Source organism: Bos grunniens, chromosome 11 (assembly GCF_055505025.1).
Source record: "Bos grunniens cultivar Pamir isolate PY7600 chromosome 11, Bosgru_T2T1.0, whole genome shotgun sequence".
NCBI lineage: Eukaryota > Metazoa > Chordata > Mammalia > Artiodactyla > Bovidae > Bos > Bos grunniens.
In genome coordinates this window covers 12,477,420-12,485,196 of record NC_141175.1, presented here as the reverse complement: position 1 = coordinate 12,485,196, position 7,777 = coordinate 12,477,420, and the positions used below count along the sequence as shown (strand labels likewise).

General features: G+C 52.6%; 1 protein-coding gene across 8 annotated transcripts in view; it reads left to right on the top strand.

Moving 5' to 3' along the window:
• The first annotated feature begins 216 nt into the window (after nucleotides 1–216).
• NEK6 (NIMA related kinase 6) overlaps nucleotides 217–7,777 on the top strand; it is an 86,321-nt gene continuing 78,760 nt past the window's right edge. For all 8 annotated transcript variants that reach the window (XM_086325265.1, XM_086325260.1, XM_086325255.1 and 5 more), the window contains exon 1: nucleotides 217–355. The gene's annotated coding sequence lies outside the window, so the exon portion shown is untranslated. The remainder of the gene's footprint in view (nucleotides 356–7,777) is intronic.

The window sequence follows — 7,777 nt, the reverse complement described above, 5'->3', positions numbered from 1 at the left end:
AGTCTGAGAAGAAGGGGAGACGCTGGGCCCGACTCACAGTGAGAGTCTGGGCCTCAGTTTCCCCAGCTTTGAAATGGGGAGGGGTTCCTAGGCTACCCCGGCCGTGGAGAGGGCGCCGCCCGGCGCGCCCCCAAGCCTGCGTGGCGGCAGCGCGCACGAGCACAGGGGGCGGCGCGGTCCCGCGGCGGGGAGGGGCGGGAGCGCGCGCGCGGGCCCGCGCAGGAGGCGGCGGAACCCAACGGACGAGCGTGCGGCCGCGGCGCTACCAACTCGTGTGGGACCCACCGCTCCCGCCGGCCGCCCGCCGGTCCGCGCGCCGGTCCTCCCGCCGGCAGCCGAGCCCGCCCGCGAGCCGGTGAGTGGCCTGGGGCCCGGGGCCCAGCCGGATCGGGCCGGGGAAGGGGCGGGGGCCGGGCCGCGGGGCCGTCACCCACACGGGCCGAGGGAGGTGCGCGTGCCCGCACGCGCGCCCGAGGCTCCGCGGGGGAGAGCGAGCGGGTGTGCACGCGGGAGGTCGGGGCGAGCGTGAGCGTGCGAGTCTTGAGTGTGTCCCAGGCCGTGCGTCCGAGCGCGCGTGGGCGGCGTGTCCCTGTGCCACTCTGGGTGTGCTCGCGGGAGTGTGCGCGTGCCTGTGGCCGAGTTGGTGCGTGTGCACCACGGAGCGTCGGGGTCGTGGGGTTTGGTGTGAGTGAGTGCGTGGGAAGTGGGCCCGGCTCCCACTTAACCCATTTATTGAGTGTTTACTATGTGCCAGGCGCTTCATGTGAGATCTCATTTTTGTGACCGAGAATGTGTGGATTCTGGGGGGTATGTGCGTGCGCGCACACGTGTGAGTGTTCGCAAGTGATTTGTGTGCGTGTTTATGAGCCTTTGAGGACAAAAGCGTACATATGTGGATGTGAGGGTGTAACTTGTGTACAGGAGTGTGTATGTTTACTGTAGAGGCCGAGGGCCCCCTTTGCGCCCACCAGGCCTAGTGCCCTGATGTGCCTGCCGCTGGCTCCCATGCCAGGGAACGCATGGAGAGAAGTATGCCTGGCCTGGGCACCCAGTGGGTGCTGGGCCATCTCTGGTGAATGAGAGGAAGGGGTCAGATGTCACAGCCCAGCCCGGCCTGGGCAGGGCCACTGGCAGGACCTTCCCTGGGGCTCCAGACGGAGCTGGAGCCTCTTGGCCTGGCACTGGAGGACTTGTGTTCAATTTTCCTAAATACTCTTCTGGGTCCCCTGGCTTCTCTCCCCTCTCTGGCCCTGGTGCATTTTAACCCTTTCCTCAGGCCTGGGGTGCAGCTGACCCTGGGGAGACCAGTGGGGAGACCAGGGGTCCCGGGATACTTGTCTGTGTATGTGGGGGTCTCTCTCTGCCTGCCTTGCTAAGTAGATAGATCTTCATCTAATTTATTTGTATGGAGCCTGGGCTCCAGGAGGTAGCCCCTCAGATGGTGACAAATTGATCATAGCAGGCTTGGGACACAGTCTTCTGAGGTCTGTCCTTGAAGTTTTGATTGACAGGTTTTCTGTGTGTGCTTTATAAATGTTGAAAATCTCTGCAGTCGAAAGTCTTAACTGCTTTAAGGCAAACTTTAAAAACTGGAGCTCCCTAGTTCCTCTGGAGTGTCAAAATTCGGCTTGCCTTTCTGAGGGGAACATGTCGTCTTAGGAGCTCAGTGTGTGCGCAGGCGAACCTTGGAGGCACATTTAAAAGCCGTGGCGTTAATGGAAGAAGAATTTCATTGAAAGGGATGCAGAGCCTGCCGAAAGCGCCTGTTCCCCACGCTGCAGCTTACCGAGTGAACTTTGGACGTCTTCTTTTAGCAAACAAAACCTGGAAGGAAACAAAAACGACCCACATTCTTTTTCTTTTTTGTTCTAAAAAATGAAAAACAAAACCCACCTCTGGGTGTGCTGGAAAAGCGGCCTCCCCTTCCCCCAGCAAGGCCAGGCCCTCCCCCGATCCCCCACCCCCAAATAAAATATGCCTGTGGGGAGCTGTGGATGAGTCACTCGCTGGCAGAGAGCCCCACGGGCAAACATTTGGGAAGGTTCTTGCCTAACTTCCCAGAAGAAAGGCCCAGGATTTAAAATGGTCCCTGTGGTTTGTCAGCCTCTGCCGTCCCGTCTACTTCGGAAATGACTAAAAAGTAGTTTCTACCTCCACAAAATAAAGTCTCAGACTTAAGCAGCAGCCCAGGTTGGTATGGGTAGAGGGCCGCTCAGGTTTGAAGAAATGGAGCTCCTGGCTTTGCCAAATGGCACTTCTGGACGTTTCAAACAAGAAAGCATGGGAAGGGGAGTCACATTTATGAAGCACCCATTGTGTGCTGGACACTGTTCTGGGCACCATAATCCTTCCAAAAATTAGGCTGTGGAGCACAATTCTGGCTTTAATGCACAAGGAAATTAAGGCTCTGAGAGCTCAAGCCATGTCCTGGGACCACAGAGAGGAGGTAGAGGCAGAATCCTGTCCCCTGCCTGACTTCAAGCCCATCCTGTTTCCACTGGACCAGGTGCTGAGTGCTTTAACGTACATACGCTTAGTATTCACTGTGAGGTAGGGGTTATTATCTCCATTTTACAGATGAGAAAACTGAGGCTCAGTGATGAAATGATGTGCATAATTTTATGAAAGTTACGCACCGTGGCTAATGGCCACCGTTTATTAAGGGTATTCTATGTGCTGAGCATGGGCCTAAAAGCTTTAAGTGCCTTATTTCATTCAGTCCACTCACCAACACCATGAAATGGGAACAATCAATGATGCTTGTTTTACAGATGAGGGCACTAGGGCACAGAGAGATTAAACAGCTTACAGAAGATTCCATGCTGATATGCTGTTGACCTTGAATTTGAACCCAAGCTTGACGGAGCAGAGCCCTTCATCTTCTCACTGAACCTAGAAAGTCACAGTGGCTGTGTACCACGTGTCTGGCGCAGTGTAAAGGTTTGGGGTTGTTATTCTGATCCTACGGAGAGGAAGATAAGTAACTTGGGCAAAGTCATCGACTGGCAAATGGCAAAGTCAGGATCCAAACCCACATCTCTGATTGCAGAGTTGAGGTTCTTAACTTTAAACCAGGTCTGTCTGCCTTTGTCCTTCTGTGGTTGCTTGCTGGGCTCCAGACTCCTGGGAGAGGTCTTCCTGAGGCCACTGCCATCCTTGCTCCTCCCCTCCAGCCCCTCTGGTGCAGGTGACCAACGCCCAGGGCCAGTGCTATCAGATAGGAAGGGCCACAGTTCACATTTCTTCTTTCCTCTGGAAGTGCCAAAAATTGGTTTCAGAAGGGAAGTGTCAAAACAATTGTCAAAAAGAGAAGAGTATTCCCTTCCCCTTCTCGGGTCGGACCAAGCCAGCAAGCTGGAGGGTGGAGAGTGGAGGGCCCTGGTGAGTCATCCGAGATTAAATATGGGTTGGCACCTCCAGTCTTGTGTGGGGAGGAAGCAAGCTAGGACACTGCCCTCAGGAAGAGCCTGGCATGCTGACCCCTGGTGATGGCGAGTTACCTCTGTGGGGCCTGACTCTCAATTCTGAACATCCTACAACAGCATCATTTCTACGTAGGCTTCTTGTCACTTGCCATTTCAGTCCCATGCCTGTCTCTTTTCCCAGTTCATTTCCAATTTACATCACGGTTTATATGACACTGTACTAGAATGGAATGCTGTGTGCGAAGATCTGTGTGGTTTGGGGTGTAGGGTGCCCCCGTGCATGTCCTTTGGTATTGAAAAGAAAAGGTATCTCTCTCCCTTCTGAGTGTGTTCTGCAAATTGATGAACATTTGCAAATTGCCTTGAGATGCGTTAATTTAAGGTGTGAAATAATAGATCTTGTGCGAAGGCCCAGCCACATTTCTGGCATGGTGGATTTCTCTCCCGTCTGGCCTGTGATTTAGGGAGGTAAAAATAGTCCTTCTTTCTACATTTTTATCTCTCTCTCTCTCTCTCTTTTTTTTTTTTTTTTTTTGCTGATGTCATTCTTAGGAAGCGGTTTTGCCCATGCCACGGGCCTTGCCTTGGCCATCTCTTTGGATGGTGGTCAGAACTTGGAGCTCTGGGGAGAGGGTGCTCGTGGAATGAGGAGTTGTCTGAGTGTTTGTGAAATTGGTTTGAAATGAGTGGGGCGATTCATGGCCCACCTTGGCCAAAGACCCTCAGTGGCTTTTTGGTACTTGGCCATTTTCTCACTTCTGACTCTTGGGTAGTGACAAGATAGTCTTTGGGAAAATGTTAGTTTAAAGAGGAAAAAATCAGGCCAATGGCTTCATCCATCCCTGCCTGATCTGGGTGACATCCATACAATCCCTTCCTTTGGCCCAAACTGAATTAAGCCGATGGCCTCCTCTGACTTGACATCCAGACAGAAGCAGACACTGGGGCAAATCGGTTGGTGGTGTAATTTCCTGTGACGTTCAGTTTGGGAACTTTGACTTGCAGAGTGATCTAGCGTTTTGACATCTGTCCCTCTAACAAGACTTGCTTGTGTGGAAACAGACCCTCATACACAACCTCTGCTGTTGTCTCCAGTTCTGGATTTTTCCACAGACCGCTTCTCTGGTGGTCTGGTGGCAAAGGCCAGGTCTCCGAGCCACGCCTTCTTGGCGTCTACTGCAGGATCACTGCACCCCAAACCGACTTGGCGCTGTAGCTGGCTCTGTGTGGGGGGTGCGGTGGGGGGCGAGTGACGCGCCTGACGAATTGAAAGGTGGCCAGCTGGGATCTGAAAGGCATTCAGTTCCAACGGCCTTGATCCGCGTGGAGCCGGTCTTTCTCTTTCTTAGACATCTGCGTGATGGTGACCTCACAGAAAAGAAAAAGGGGCTTTATGTAGGAATTCCATAGAGTGTGAAGGAATTCGACAAGGGAAGGGGGAGGGAGGCGGCCATTGAGAGCCTGCAGACTCTGTGTTTCCTTGGAGTTGTTTAACCCTCACACTTCAGAACTGGGCTGGGGGAAGGGACAGTGCTTATTTAAGGAGAACTTCTCGAGGCCCCTGAGTTGAAGTTGAGGCCACTAGTGTTTAGTCCCTCTCTGGTTCCTGGTTGTCCTCAAAGTCTTGGATACTGGGGATTGTCGGGAAGAGACCTGCCTCAGTTGTGTCTGACTCTTTGTGACCCCATGGACTGTAGAGTCCATGGAATTCTCCAGGCCAGAATACTGGAGTGGGTAGCCTTTCCCTTCTCCAGGGGATCGTCCCAACCCAGGGATTGAACCCAGGTCTCCCGCATTGCAGGCAGATTCTTTACCAGCTGAGCCACAAGGGAAGCCCTGCCAGGGGACACTGTTACTTTATAAACGAACTTTGGCTCTGATCAGTTTAGGCTGCACATGAGGAATTCAGTAGGCTTGCCATCCAGAGAAGACCTGTGTGCCCATTTTACAGAACAGAAACTGAGGCCCAGGGAGAGGAGGGCACTCACTCACAATCACATTACAAATGTGAGCTTTGGCACCCAATGAGTGAGGTGGGAGGCTCAGACCTGCCACTTGTGAAGTCAGTCACCTCTGGGGGGGCCTCAGTTTCCTCATCCGGAAAACAGGGATGGTGTTATGACCTCATAAAATGTGAGGGAAGAACTAAAATAATGTGTACAATATGCACGGCATGTGGGTAACATCTCGTAAGTGTTTAATGAGAGACTAGGAACTATTTAATTACCAAGGACCTGCCCAGGGTCACAGGGGCGGGAAGGTCATCTCTTTGTCAGAAACATTTTCAGTGCCCCTATATCTTGAGACTTGAAACAAGGCTGAAAGGGAGGTTGTCAGGGGGGCCCCTCCAGGTGCCGATGAAGCACTTTTCTCTGACCATGACCCTCAAAATAGATTGTGGGGGAGACAGTGACAATTTGGAAAGACACAGGATTTAAATGTCAGGGTGGCCCTGGGCATCTCAGGGAAATGTTTTGAAATCGGTGTTTGGCTTTCTTGTCTACCTACCGTCCCTCCTCTGTCCCACCATGGCGAGGAAAGTGAACCTTATAAGTTTTTGGTGTGTCCTCTTGGAGTTGGAGGGTCTTGGGAGGCCCGGAGAGCTGTGTCAGCCTCGGTGTGTTATTAAGCGAGGCATATGTTTTGTTAATTATTTACACAGTGTCAGCCCCGTCAGAGGTCTGTGCGGACAGAGCAGCTGTCATAGACCTGGGCCGGGACAGGTTGTTCTCGGTTGGAAGTGAGCAGGTGGCCCTCTCTGCCAGCAGGGTCCTCACAGAGGGTCTGCGCAGCGAGGGCTGAGGGAGTCTGCATGTTTGGCGCCCTCTCTTAAGCTTCCCTTGTGGTTCAGCTGATAAAGAATCCGCCCGCAATGCAGGAGACCTGGGTTCGAACCCTGGGTTGGGAAGATCCCCTGGAGAAGGGAAAGGCTACCCACTCCAGTATTCTGGCCTGGAGAATTCCATGGACTCTACAGTCCATGGGGTCACAAAGAGTCGACATGACTGAGTGATTTTCACTTCACTTCATTTAAGCCCCTGGAGTTCCCTCAAGCTGGATTGTCTTCTCTGAGAGGAGAGATTTTGTCCCTCGGGACTGGCCACCTTCCTGAGGTGGCTTCTGTGTTCCTTTGTCCAGCTCTTCACATCCGAGACCCTGCCATGGTGTTTGTGGTGAGGGAAGGGCCTCAGCGGGCTCTGGAGATCTCTGAATCCCGTACCTCCCCAGCAGTCGCCTCAGGCTAGGGCTTCACATGGGCCCAGCCTCTACTTTCTCATCTGGCAAATAGGCCAGTAACACCAGGAGCCAGGCTCTTGATTCTGGGGCACTGTTTGGGGTGATTTGCCTTAGAAATCCAAGTTTAGGATTAGAATTCTGAAAAGGAAGGTCCTGGGATCAGAGCTTCCCCTGAGAGGCCACTAAGGATGAGGGGACATCACCTCCCTGAAGGGGGAGGGGGCAACCCAACTCGTCTTACCTGTTTGATATAAGGAGGTTTTGCTCAGGCATCATTTTAATAAGAGAAGGTTCTTATATGAAATATTCAGAATCTATAAATCCTTAGAGACAGAAAGCAGATTGGTGGTATGGGGGGCCAGGAAGAATGGGGAGAAACTGCTTAATGGATACCGGATTTCCTTTTGGGGTGATGAAGGTATTTTGGAGTTAGGGAGAGATTGTGGTTACACAACATTAGGAATGTATTAAATGCCCCTTAAGTTTTAATTTTCAAATGGTTAACTTTATGTGGAAAAACATTTTTATAAGGAAAGTTTCTGATGCTTAAAAGTAAAAGCTTAAAAGCCTCTCATTTTACAGATGGGGAGAATGAGGCTCAGAGAGAGGCTACGACCAGCCTAAGGTCTCCCACACAGGCTGTGGTGGTTCTGTGGCTGAAATCAGATCATTCTCTAAGCTTTCAGGCTACGGCTATGGTCATCGCACCTGGGCCCAGGCTAGGGTGAAAAGTTCGATATGGAAACAGACCGCTCACTGTTGTGTGGGTTGAGTGGACTCCATTTTGTTAACCAGATACGCCCTTGCTGGCTGCTCTGTGGTCATCTGTCCACTCATTCACTGAAGAAATACGTCCTGACATTCTGGGTCAAGTGTTAACCCTGGGAGCTGGCATCGAGACCCTCTAACGGCCCCGCCCCTGGGCTTCTCGCCACCTGGTAGGGACAGAAGTTGCGTCATGACCCCACTGTGGGTGCTTGTGAACAGTTTGCAGCAGGCACCCTTTGGGACTCACTATCTGGGGAAATGGGCGGAGGGGAGCTTCCAGGAGGGAGGGGCTCCCCAGCCTTGAGGGAGACATGAGGTTTGCCAGCAGGATGTCGAGGCCTGGAGGC